Source organism: Hetaerina americana, unplaced genomic scaffold (genome assembly GCF_022747635.1).
Source record: "Hetaerina americana unplaced genomic scaffold, ioHetAmer1.1.p SCAF_4, whole genome shotgun sequence".
NCBI lineage: Eukaryota > Metazoa > Arthropoda > Insecta > Odonata > Calopterygidae > Hetaerina > Hetaerina americana.
Window position 1 is genome coordinate 57,692,231 of NW_027286985.1, and position 12,700 is coordinate 57,704,930.

Here is a 12,700-nt window from a genome sequence, read left to right on the forward strand (position 1 = left end):
ACCGTCCCGGCGCGTTGGAGCTCTGTGAAATTAGCCGCCAATTCCTTAATTTTGTCAGTCTTAAAAAAATGCTAATTTGAAATTGCTTTCTCTGCAGATAGATACGCTTCAGATGAGGTCACTGCTCGGCTGAAACATGACAAACTTCCCTCGTCATTTCATCTGAGGACTATTGCAGGAAAATCACCTGAAACAATGTACCTCTGCTGCCGAGAGGAGAAAATATGGGTAAAATCTCTGGCTCTACTGAGAAAATTCGCCAAATATTTGCACTCACCAAGTATTACAGGTACGTTGATGACTTATTTATATTTTGTCTTAGCAAGTAGAAAAGGTGTAAAGGTTGACACTGTAATAGAGCCGAGAGTAAAAGATTACTATGAAATTCAAGAAAACTTTACATTTGCAACAACTAGTTTCAATGCAAAGTCATAATCCTTGGGTACCATAAGATGATGCCTGTGTATTGAAATTAGATGTGGCAAATAAAGGTTTGGTGGAAAAATCATCCCATTCTCCTTTCATTCAAAAATAAATTTCCACCCAATCAAGCCTGATGTTGAGAGTATATAAGGGGAGAACCTTAGTCAAGACGGGTGACTGCAGGAATATACTAGGGATGTGTGGAATTAAGGGAGGAAGAAGTGCAGAAAGGAAGGATTAATTGAAGTTTGTGGTGTCTGGTATTCTTTTTTGGCAAGATTGGAAAGTGGTTCTTTCCAATATCAAGTTTAAACTTTCATTTACCGATGAACTAATGTTTTTTACTGGTTCAATTTATAATTTAGTAATATTAGGTTTCCCTAAAATATTTTCACATTGAAAATCTTATAAAATATGGCACCAATTTCTGGTGGTGGCAAAAGATTTTGAGATGCCACCTCTTAAATATGTAGTATCTGCCAAATCTAGTGAATGTATGTAGATTTTTTTGTATTAATAGGACTAGGAAAGTTTTCAGTTTTATGCCACCAAAGGTGCAATTACAGATTCAAATTAGCTTTTTTTGAGAGCAAAGTTGCTCATGTTGAAAGCATCAGATCTTTGGGAAAACAATGCAAAAAGTAGCAAAAGAAGCCCAATTTGCAATCATCCCAATGATGTAAGATTGTTGATATCTTAATATTTATTGAAAAAGTAGTTTTTCAAATTTCATCATTAAATTAACATGATCTTGTAATGGGAATTTGGTATGCAATTATTTCTTCTGCGAGGTGTGGTAGCCAAGGTATTAGATAATTCAGATTAACTCTGTAGTGCCAGGCCTGATTCCTGTTGGCTTTGGATAAATCCCAGCTTCACCATAATTCTATTATTTTTGAGGTACTTAACATACAAACCATAGGCAGCCCAAGGAAATGAGCTTCCTCATTTCAGCTCCTTGATTTTGGCATGGTGCCATAATTTTCCGAGCACCTTTGCAACCGGTTGTGTCAAACATTTTAATCCCACATGCGTCAGGCATTATCTGTATGCATTTTGTTCAAAGTTATTGTCAACCATATAGGTACTTAATCTTCAAAGTATGCTCCTTGACCTGATGTAAAGTAGGATGTTGTGTTTTGATAGGGGTCACAAATTATTTAATTAGTAATTATGTCCATCCAAAAACCTACCTTAACTGGTAGATTAACTAATAATAATAATAATAATAATAATAATAATAATAGGTACTTATTCACAAAATTGTAATTTTCTTTGCATTCCTTGTATGTATTACATATATTTGCCATGTCTGTCTCCACCATGGATACAATTCCATATCTTTCATGCAAATAGCAATATTCACTCATATTTAACTTAGTATCCACATAAGTTATCATCAATAAGCAATTTCATGTAAAACCCCAATGGTAATGGGTGTAATAATTTATAGTACAATACCAAATTCATTGAAAATGAGTAGTAAGTTATGTGGTTTCAAATTGAAACTTGGGAAATTCCTTCCAATGAAGTGTTATTTTTCATTGGATAAATATTTGATAACAAATGATTGTAATGCTTGTCTTTGCATTTCTGGGTTTTCCATCCACGTTGGTGGTCTTGTGGTGACAATAGTTGGTTGATAGGTAGTCACAGACCATCCTCCCTGCATCTTTAGGTCAAAGATATTTTTTGAAGCTTTCTTGCCTGTCCAAGAAATATCAGCATGGACGATGGCTATGGATTAAACAGTGCATGGAAAAGGACTATCTAATCAGAGCAAAGTACTTGACCACCAACCCCTGTATAAGTGGAACAAGAAAGCTTTCAAAAATACTGTAAAGGCTCGCTTCATAGGAAATATTCTCGGCCCAGGCCAACTCACCCTTGTCCACAATAAGGGGACTTAATGAAATGGCCTGCACCGCCATTCCCCAAAAGCCTTGTCAAATTTAAGTGCAGCAGCCCCAACTCCTCACTCTGTTTCGAAGGGCAGCCTACTAACTTGGGACTCAGCTTGAACCATAGTGTGGTTCAAGATGAGTCCCTGATATGTTTGCCATGGCCAAATGCACCCATGCTCATTGAAATCACTCCCACCCCTCCATTATTTCCTATCCCATGTGCGAAGCCATCGGATAGGTCAACGTGGAAGGACCTCCTCCCCAACAAACATATGCCCCCATCTTCCTCTACTCTGTTCACCATTCCAGTGCCCTCTGTGGCCAGGTCATCAAGAGTGGATGAGTTTTTTACCTCTTTCATTCTTCTCTCCCCCCTCTCTCATTCTAACCCTCCTCTCTCACATCCCCTCCCTGTCCCATGCGGGCGTCATAGTCTCTCATTACACTTGCTCGCTCTCCACCACTTTCCGCACCTGCATCTTCCAGCTCTTCATTCCCTGTATTCCTCGATCTTGACTTTTTGCCTACGTTGCTCTCTTCTGCTCCTGGCAACCTTCCTTCTCTTGAGCAGGGTGTGAGTGGAGCTGTCTGGAAGTATTCTGTTAGTGGCTGCGGAGGGAGGATGAGGAGTGAATGTCAGAGTGAGGGAAGATAGAGCTGCTCTGGTGGGTCAATGGAATTACTGGATGCTGCTCCGTGTACTCCAGGTGGCCTTAAATGAGTATAATCCAAATATATCGACCAGGATTTCATTCCGGGGACCACTGAACAGTATGTAAAATTTCAGTTCTCCAGACTACCATGTTGCATCATTCTATTATGAATATTAATTTAATACATATATCAAATGTTTGGAGCAGTTACTTGGCAAAGATCCAGGCAGATAAGTTGCTTATCTCTTTTCATGTACTCAAGTTAAAATTTGTTCTAAGGGAAGAAATGACTCATAGTAGTGATTATGACCTGGTAAAAATTTTTTTAATTATATCAATTGTTACATAATATAAAATTGTTTTGAATGTTTTTACATTCTTAGTTACTAGCCAAATAACATGACTTCAACGAAGGAGAGTTCACATTGGTGCAACAGCTAGTGTATTGGCTTCCCATGCTGAAGGCCTGAGTTTGAATCATAGGGGTGGCATATCTTTTCTAAAATATCCTGATCCCTACTTGAGTTCCATATGCTATAATGGAGTGGTCCATCCATCAAATGGAGCATTAAGTTGTGTGACCATTTGGTGTCTTTCCCTTATAGTCCATTCCACCATCCTTATATTACTATGTGAAAAGTATTTTCACATTAATATGCCATCTTCAGGTACATGTGAGCACATGTGAACAAATATGCCTACTACTACAGGACTACAAACATATTTTCACTCTCACAACATAACTGGGGGAAGTGCAGTACTATATTTGGTGGTCATCTTGGGAAAGATTTTGTGGATATGATTTTAATGAACAAATCATAGACTGTCAGTAAGTCAAAGTTTAATGAATTTTCATAATTTTGCATTTCATAGTAATTGAAAATAATGTTACTGACAAACCATGTAATCAGAACATAGTTGTTTCTAAAATTAAAAAGTTTTAATGGTAAATTACTTTCATATAGGAATTGAACAATTTAGAGAAAAAAATTCAAAACTCTCTAATCATACCCATCATGTCAATCTGCATTAGAAAATCTTACTTTTCTTAATTAATTCAGTCTTTATTTTTATCTTGACCAAATTCATTGAACCATCTGCCTTCCAGTTCTGATGCCATTTACAGAAAAAGTAAAAATGGTATAACCACACAGATCCACAGATGGGGAAATTTTTTAACCAAATTTTCCTGGTTCCATAAGTTATTGTTGATATTTTCTTTGTTGCCTTGAACCCCAAACTGTTCATGTGGTAGAATGATACTGTTTTTAATCACAAACTCCCCCATGCTGCCACCATTCCAATTGTTGTACTTTTCTAACTTTGTACTTCCTATGTAGAAGTAATATGAACCTCAACTTTTACCCCATGGCTAGAAGTGACTCCACTGTGGAAGAAACTGTTTTTTTTATGTCTGCAACATCTCCTAATCATCATCAGGATAACTTTGGTGTCACCATTTGTGCGCTCTGAACTGAAAGAAGCCATGCTCTGATGTGTGCTTGACCAAATGAGGTCTGCTGAGGCAGAAGAGAGGATAGAGAAGAGAGCAAGATTCACACTGCAAGTATTGACGTAAGCTATTTTAAATCTTTATATATGTTATAACTTCTGTGAAAATTTGGAGATATTTGACTTCAAGATCTTTGCAGTGCTTCTATTAGAAATATTGAGCGTTATTTATAGTTAGTGGCATATCTCAAGCCAAAGATGACTATTTGTTCTTCAATAAATTGAAGGCATTTCATTAAATATTCAAATTTTGACAGTTTTCTTTTTTCTTTCTCAAATTAATCTTTCAAAGTCATGTAATGTGCCCTGTGAAATTGTTTTCTTTGAACCTTGGTATAAATTTAAGTTAGAATATACGTGTGATACTGTCTTTGTCTTTTACTTTATTTTAAAAAGCACAATGATCCTTTTGTTGATTGAGGAATTGTGGTTAGGGTTTTTCTCTCCAATCACTTCAAGGATCGTTGGGGCACTTGTTCTAAGGAATAAAGGAGCTAGTTAGGGTGAGTTATTTTTAGAAAAATGTTAAAATAATCGGTTTATATTAAATTCAATGGCCTTCATGGGCCTATAGTGCTGATGTGAAGATGGTGTCTGGTATTCCTTAGTTTTGGCCATTTGAATTTTCACTTCCATGAGTTGGTGGGCATCCTCTGTTGAAACTCTTAGCTTATTTATATGATTTCTTTGGCTTATATTATTTGACGAGTTCAATTTAGAATCAGCTCTCAATGGCCATTAATTTAGCCTCTCCAAATTACAGGTTGAGCAAGTCCACTTCACAAATATTATGCAATCACCAACAAAGAGAATTGCTTGTTTTTTCAATGTCTCAATTGTTATTGTAAGTGACTGTTGAGTTCTGTATGAATGGACAATGTAAGACTTGCTGCATTAACCTTGAAAATGCCTCATGGGATGTTTTTAATTATAAAATTCTCTGGAATAATTGCAAAACTGCTTTGTGAACAGATAGACCAAAGCAGTGGAAAACCCATGACAGCTAATTCATCATTTTCCAGTCATTGCCTAACCCTCTGTTACTGCTATTAATGCCTTAAACCCTCTGTTACCTATTTTCTTACCTCTGTATCAGCCCTAAACCCCCTCGGTCCGTATCTTTCTTTCAAATTATTTGCTATTTTCCTCTGTACTTACCTATTTTTCATTACCTTGTTTTGCTCAGTCATCTTGTCCTGCTGCAGAGTCTCTCAGAGAGGTAATCTATAATGAACAAGATGTTTTGCCTTTCAAGAAATGTTTCCTGGAACTTGCATGTCTGCAATGAAAGCAATGATTAATTATGGCTTGCTTCTTTTGGAATTTCCCTCTTATTAACCAACTCCACTCTTACTGACACTTTACAGACTTGCCTGGAGTGAAAATGATTACTTTATCCAAGTTGAAAGAATTACTTAATTTTACTTACACAAAGGGGTCATAGAGTTACAAATCAGTTATTTCTACATACCTTAATACTCAAGTTCTCATGGACCCATGGAGTGTGACCCCAAATGGGGCTTTGAAGGGTTTTATGTAAGATTTCCAGCTGAAATACACTAAAAATGATGATGGTTTTGAAGCAATTTGGATTTCAATCAGCATCATGGTTGAATAATATCATAATTCAAAATGTTTGATAAAACACATTGAGACAATCCCTATTGCAAATTTTCTGTCACTTCTAAGGGGGAAGAGTTCTTTGTTATTCCCAACAATACTCGCCTTGCATATATCCTCCAAAAGTGTTCTTAAATGTTTCAGCACTGAAGTGTTGGCTTATTTGAATAGCTTAGGGACTGAGAGGCATGACCCAAGTTATTTTAGTATAAGGCTGAATGGAGAAGGTAGGAGAGAAGGTGGAAAACTTGTCACGGGACTTTTGAGGGACCAAATGGGATGCAGTTGGTAGGCCACCTTCTCTATCACCGGCTATTTTTCTCCATTCCTTCCATTTTTCCCTTCTGTTGAATTTCCTGTCTTCTCTAAGCCCTTCATCACCACAAATTAATAAGAGAACTTCGGTAATACAGTGGATTGGTGCGGTTTGATGTCACATCAATTGGATTACCGCAAGGAATACTACCTTGATCAAAAATTTCCCGGAATTTATTCAGAAAATTAAAAATACAAGTTTATTCATCTAAATCTATATTGTCCCCTTCAAAGTAATCCCCATCGACTGCAACACACTTATGCCAGCGCTTGATCCAATCCTCGAAACATTTTTTATATTCGGTTTTCGGTATGTCCATCAGTGCTTCCTGCGATTTTTCCATTACTTCCTCTCGGCTGCTAAAACGCGTTCCCCGTAATGGTTTTTTAACTCGATTGAACAGAAAGAAGTCACAGGGAGCCAAATCAGGTGAATTCGGTGGCTGTTGGATGGTATTTGTTGCATTTTTCGTCAAAAAATTACGAATAATGATAGCACTGTGCGACGGTGCGTTATCATGGTGCAAAATCCACGAGTTTTCTGCCCACATTTCTGGTCTCTTTCGGCGAATTGCTTCACGCAAACGTCTCATAACGCCCAAATAATACTCTTTGTTTACTGTCTGGCCTTCTGGCAAAAATTCATGATGCACTACACCGTTGTAATCCATGAAAACCGTCAGCATTGCCTTCTTTTTTGACTGAAAACGACGTGGTTTTTTTGGTCTCGGCTCATTTGGTGAACGCCATTCACTTGCCTGATGTCTGGATTGCGTGTCGTACTCATAAACCCACGTCTCGTCTCCAGTAATGATCCTTTTGATGAATGTGGGATCGGATTCAGCCTCGCAAATCATGTCTTTTGCGACGTCAACACGGTCTCTTTTTTGCATGAAATTGAGGTCTTTTGGCATGCTACACGACGGAAACCCAAATCATTAACCACAATGTCTTGGGCGGATCCATAGGCAATGTTCAAGTCCTCCGCTATTTCTCTGATGGTTAATTTGCGGTTATTGACCAACATTTCTTTTACTTTATCAATTTTTTCACCGACTTTCGATGTCGATGGTCTGCCACTGCGTTCATCATCTTCGATTGACTCACGACCACTTCTGAACCGCTCGTGCCACTGGTAAACGACCGTTTTTTTTAGAGAATCGTTGCCGAAACACTTTTCCAACATTTCCAACGTCCGTGCGCCACTAAATCCGTTTTTTACGCAAAATTTAATACAAGTTCGTTGTTGCAAATTTAAATCCATTTCTGCAATTGTAAAAAATCGCCAACACACACAGAGATAGATGTACTCTTGGCTACGTAACTTTTGCAAATGTCAAGTTATGACACTAAGATTTAAAGGGAATATCAACAACAGATGTACCAATTTAACAAAAAAAACAGAACTCAAATCGGAACGATGGGAGCGCCACACGGTGGTTATTCCGGGAACTTTTTGATCAAGGTAGTATGATCGATATATTTTCATAATGACTCTTTGACAGAGAGAATTTTTGGCTTTAGATTTCTAATATCCTAGCTGGAAATCATGAAGATAATTTCTCTGGACAACCTTGTTCCCTTGAATACTTGTCGACGTCCACTAGGTAGGCCATTAAATGAAAATTTCAATGAAAAAAAATAGTGTTGACGTACATGGGCAAGAGGGTATTTCTAGTAATTTAAAAAATTATATATGATCTGAGTTAGACTTTAGCAAGGACTGATTTTGAAATTAATAGCCGTGGTAGCTTTGTAATAGTGATATGGCTGAGACTTGTCCTATAGCTGCTTCTGAATCCTGATTGTTGTAGGATAACAGTGGTAAATGCAAGCAATTGTAGTGGTCACATGAGGGCAGTATTCGTGGCAATGGTGGTGAATTTATGAAGGAAGTGGGTCTCACCATTGATTAGATTAATCCAGATACAATATAATAAATCATGTACAAATCTTGTATATGATTTTTTATAACTTGATACCCACTGTTGAAAGTACTCGATAAAATTATTTTTCATCCTTATTGAGAACATGTATTTCATGAAAGTTCACAAGTTATAGTACAAATTACTTCACTTGAATGAACTCGTAAACATTCAATAAATACAAAACACTACTTGAGTGTTAGGTAAGACGTGGAAATTTTGAGTAAAATTTCAGGAGCCAACTAGAAAAAGAGCTTAAACAAGATACATGCTTGCATGGTGAGACCCTCCCTTTTGTTCAGTGAAAGAGCTTCAGCTAAGGGATATTACAGATTATTTCATGTGAACCTTGGGTTGCTTCTTCATGTGATACCTCCAGAAGGATATAAATGGCATTGAAATGGTAGATTTTTACTACCTGATGTATGGCGAATATGGTAATTGTGGCAATATTAAGTTTCATCAGTCAATCTTGGTGCCATGTCCAACCCAATTGGTCCTAAGTACGAACAAGGAGAGATTCTCAAATGTATATACAAAAATGATAATAGACTAGCGAATTGAAATAAAGATGGGTGGGCCTGTAGGGGGTTGAAAACTTTCTTTCCTGCCAGACTACAACTTCTACTTTCTGTGTAAGAAACTGCCTCATTGATCTGAAATCAAAACTATGAAATTCTGTGTGAAAGCTGTTTTGATAAGAGAGATCTACTTAAATTAATATTGTGTACTGTGTGAAATTCACACCACAGGATAATAAGATAGGGCTATATATTGAAATGTAATGAAATAATTGACTTTTTAATTCCACACACTTTATTTTAAAAACATGACCCAGGTTCCAATGTTGAGTCATAATCAGGTGGTCAAAAAAAAAAAAGATAGGGCTAGTTCCATTCCCTGAGCGAGCTCTGGTTTCCCAGGGAGATCTGGTTAACTGACAAATCGCACATGCAAACAATCAGTTCATAATGGTCTATGAAGAATTTTTAATTAAATAGTTTTTTTTAATATGCACATTTGTTATGCTAAATTTCATTTTTAATCATAATAAAAGGTATTGTTTACAGAAACTGAGTTAGTGTCAGCTTAAACTGATTTCTTCCAACATTTTTGATAAGTTTAGGAAGGAAGAAATCAAATGAACATACCATTGGGAGACCTGCTTGTCAAGGAGCAATGCTGGACTGCTGACTGGGGGGCCCGGTTTCAATTTGAAGTCATACCTCTAGGCATCCTCAGCTCCACCCACCACCCAAGCTGTTTTTTTGGGTACCAGATCTTCCTGGGAAACCATATATGGCACAGGGAAAGGCGCTGACCTACCTACCCTGTTGTGCAAATTTAACACCCCATCGGGCTTAGTATTGAGTGAACTCTACAGTCACTAACCAAACAGACCTTTGGGTTAATTGCTGTGATTTATATGATAGTGGTGCCTAGCATCCAAGTATTCAGTGGTTTTTAATGATAAGACTTGATTATTCTTTTGTTTTTATAATTCATAATGTATCCCTATTTGATGTAATCCAATCTTTAACATGAAACATGTAAATAAAGACTTTTCCTATCAATTTGTGGAGTAATGAAATGCCTTAAAAAATATTTAATAGGCAGCCATTCATTTTTTTACTACCGGAAACCAGCTTCAACCGATAGACCAAATAAACTAAAAGGTAGGTTGAACATATCAATTTCAGCTGGTTAAATTGAAGTGTGATTTATTGTGTTAAATTATTCAAGGAAATGGAAAAACTGTAAACAAACAGATGGGCTTATTGCAATAAAGTAACCATAGTCAAGTGTCCGTTGAGGGACTCTTCGAAATGAAACTTTAAGACCCATGAAACCCAAAGAGCCTTAATCACTCACATGTACATGGCTTACTTTCATTTGATCTTTATTTCAAATGTTTCTTCCAATTAACAGCTGCCAGGTATAAAGGTTATTGTTCTTCAATCCTTCCTAAGCCTTTTTCTCTCTTTTGTCCACTTAAATTTCTCAAGGTCCAGTTTCTTAATCTTCAAACTGCGTAATTGAATCTAAATGGAGAGGTGCAATGAAATGTGAAGAGCATTGATCACATTTTGAAGTTATCGAGCATTTACACTCATACTGTCACATTTTCACAAGCTCCCAAAAATTCACATTAAATTACATGAAAACTCCTTCCATCAGCAATAAGAAGTTATCTAGTTTTACAATTGGCGGGTGAATCTGGTCCAAAAAATTACTGTTAATAAAGTTTTGATCAATAGTTACCCACTTCATAACCCTTGTTTTGAGATCGCATTCCATACAAATCAAACCTACCAATCTATTATCTTTTTATTTTAATTCCTTGGCAATTTATTTTCATTTGATCGCCAAATTTTCCTATTCTTTAGCATAGGTCTAATAATAATAATTATCATTAATCTACCCCTAAAAGTTTATGATGCAAACCAGCTACCAAAGAGTACAGCAACAACTTCCTTGCCTCGCCTAACTAAACAACATAACATCCAACACTATAATAGACCCCTCTTCAATTTGTACAGACCTCGTTATTCCATTGTCTGATCTACCTCCCACTATTACTAATCCTTCCTTGCCTAACAACCTCCCCTCTATTACAGTTTTCAGCACCCCATTGCTAATCAAAAAGGTTTGAATCCACCTTTCCTGCATGATTACTCCCAGCAATCCCCTTTCCTCTCCCATGATTCATAGTACTTCCCCCTTAGTGGGCTAATAATATGCCTTTGGGAAATTCATTAAAATCTAAATTCCTCATGCCTGTGCAACTGAGCCAATGAATTTTTATTAGGTTTTTAATAAGATTCCCATTGATAAGTCAACTTAAATAATGTAAGAATATGATGTACTAAGTGACGTATGGATTGTAGTTGGTAAAGTTAATTTTCTGGTACTATTTTATATGTAATAGTTTCTCCATGTTGTGAGAGAGTATATTATTCCTTAAACTTTTTGTATTGACAAAATATTCCGCAAGCCTTTTTAAATGTACTTAATTTGGATTTGGGTTAATTGGGATATGGGTTTTGTCAAACCCAAGGAGAAGGATATAGAAATTGTTTGCTACATTGTTTAAGAAGAAATTAACTTATTTAGTGGACACTTTTGTATCCTATAATCTGGAAATTAATAAAGGTTTTGAACATATTCTTGCACTAATGATTCTTAATTATAATTGAAATGTTAGTTACTATGACTGAAGTAATGAAGAACATGTTTAAATGGCAACCAGTGCAGTGGATAGAATTACATAGATTGACTGGACCATTGAAACCACGTTGAAAAAGTTCTTGAGGAATTAATGGAAAATGCCATTATTAACTACTATTATGGTTTTTGGGATTAAACATTTCTCTTCTCAACTTAAGAATTGGCGGATTTCATTGAAAAACAACATATATAGCTAAATAAGAGCTAAGAGATATTGCAACAAATTAGGGTTGCCGCCTCATTTATAATTTTAGCATTGTCTAATTTTAACTCTCTAACATTTAAATACATTATGAAGTCCTAGCACAAACGAAAAGAATGTGCTGGAAGTATTCGGAAGGGTACGTTATTGTTTACATTATCCGTCCCCCAGGCTCGAACGAATCCCATAACGCATGCAATGTGATCCCGCAATTCATTGCAATTATTGATATTGCAAATCCCACAATGCATTTGTATGACCATGTAAAAATTGAATTTCGAAATTACATGTTGGTGTCTCTAGTGGTAAAAGGATGTATTAGGATGTGCTGGTAGTTGAGGAGATTTCAACTAATGAAGGCATGCGCCATCTGTTGGTTGAATCCTCAACCAATCCGTTAATTAATTTTTTGTTCACTAATTTTCAGGTAAGTGTCACCAGAGATTTTGACGGTAGGTTCAGGATGCCGCGGGAGATCAGGAAAACAATTAAATATTGAATATTTTTGTGACAAGGGCTGCCATTTTTTCCGGCCGGGCGGCGGGGCGCCGGAAAAAATGGCAGCCCTTGTCACAAAAATATTCAATATTTAATTGTTTTCCTGATCTCCCGCGGCATCCTGAACCTACCGTCAAAATCTCTGGTGACAATTTTGTGCATATTAGTGAATCGAAAATATTTTGCAAAAAAAAAATTTCGGCTGCAAAAATAAATCGATGTAACATGTCTTACATACTCGCCACCGCAGCCCGCCTCTTATCCCCCAGGCTACTGGATTTCTTGTAAATTTTGTGTTCAGAACTATTACTTGTTCTGCAAAACTACGGACTTAGTCAATTTTTTCTCAAAATCAACTCGATGAACTCAACAAGGCTCTCCCCTGAAGAATCCGAGGCATCTGCCTGACTCGACGCCTCT

The 12,700-nt window shown here is 36.7% G+C and overlaps 1 long non-coding RNA gene across 2 annotated transcripts; it reads left to right on the forward strand.

The window, feature by feature from the left end:
* Positions 1-248: 248 nt before the first annotated feature.
* LOC139692290 (uncharacterized) lies at positions 249-11,504 on the forward strand. Of its 2 annotated transcripts, XR_011701731.1 has the most exons (4): positions 249-289; positions 2,899-3,098; positions 4,357-4,555; positions 9,479-11,504. It is a non-coding gene; the product is annotated as an uncharacterized lncRNA (long non-coding RNA). The 2 variants fall into 2 exon arrangements; XR_011701730.1 differs by lacking the exon at positions 249-289 and having other exon boundaries at positions 2,544-3,098.
* The last annotated feature ends 1,196 nt before the right edge of the window (positions 11,505-12,700 follow it).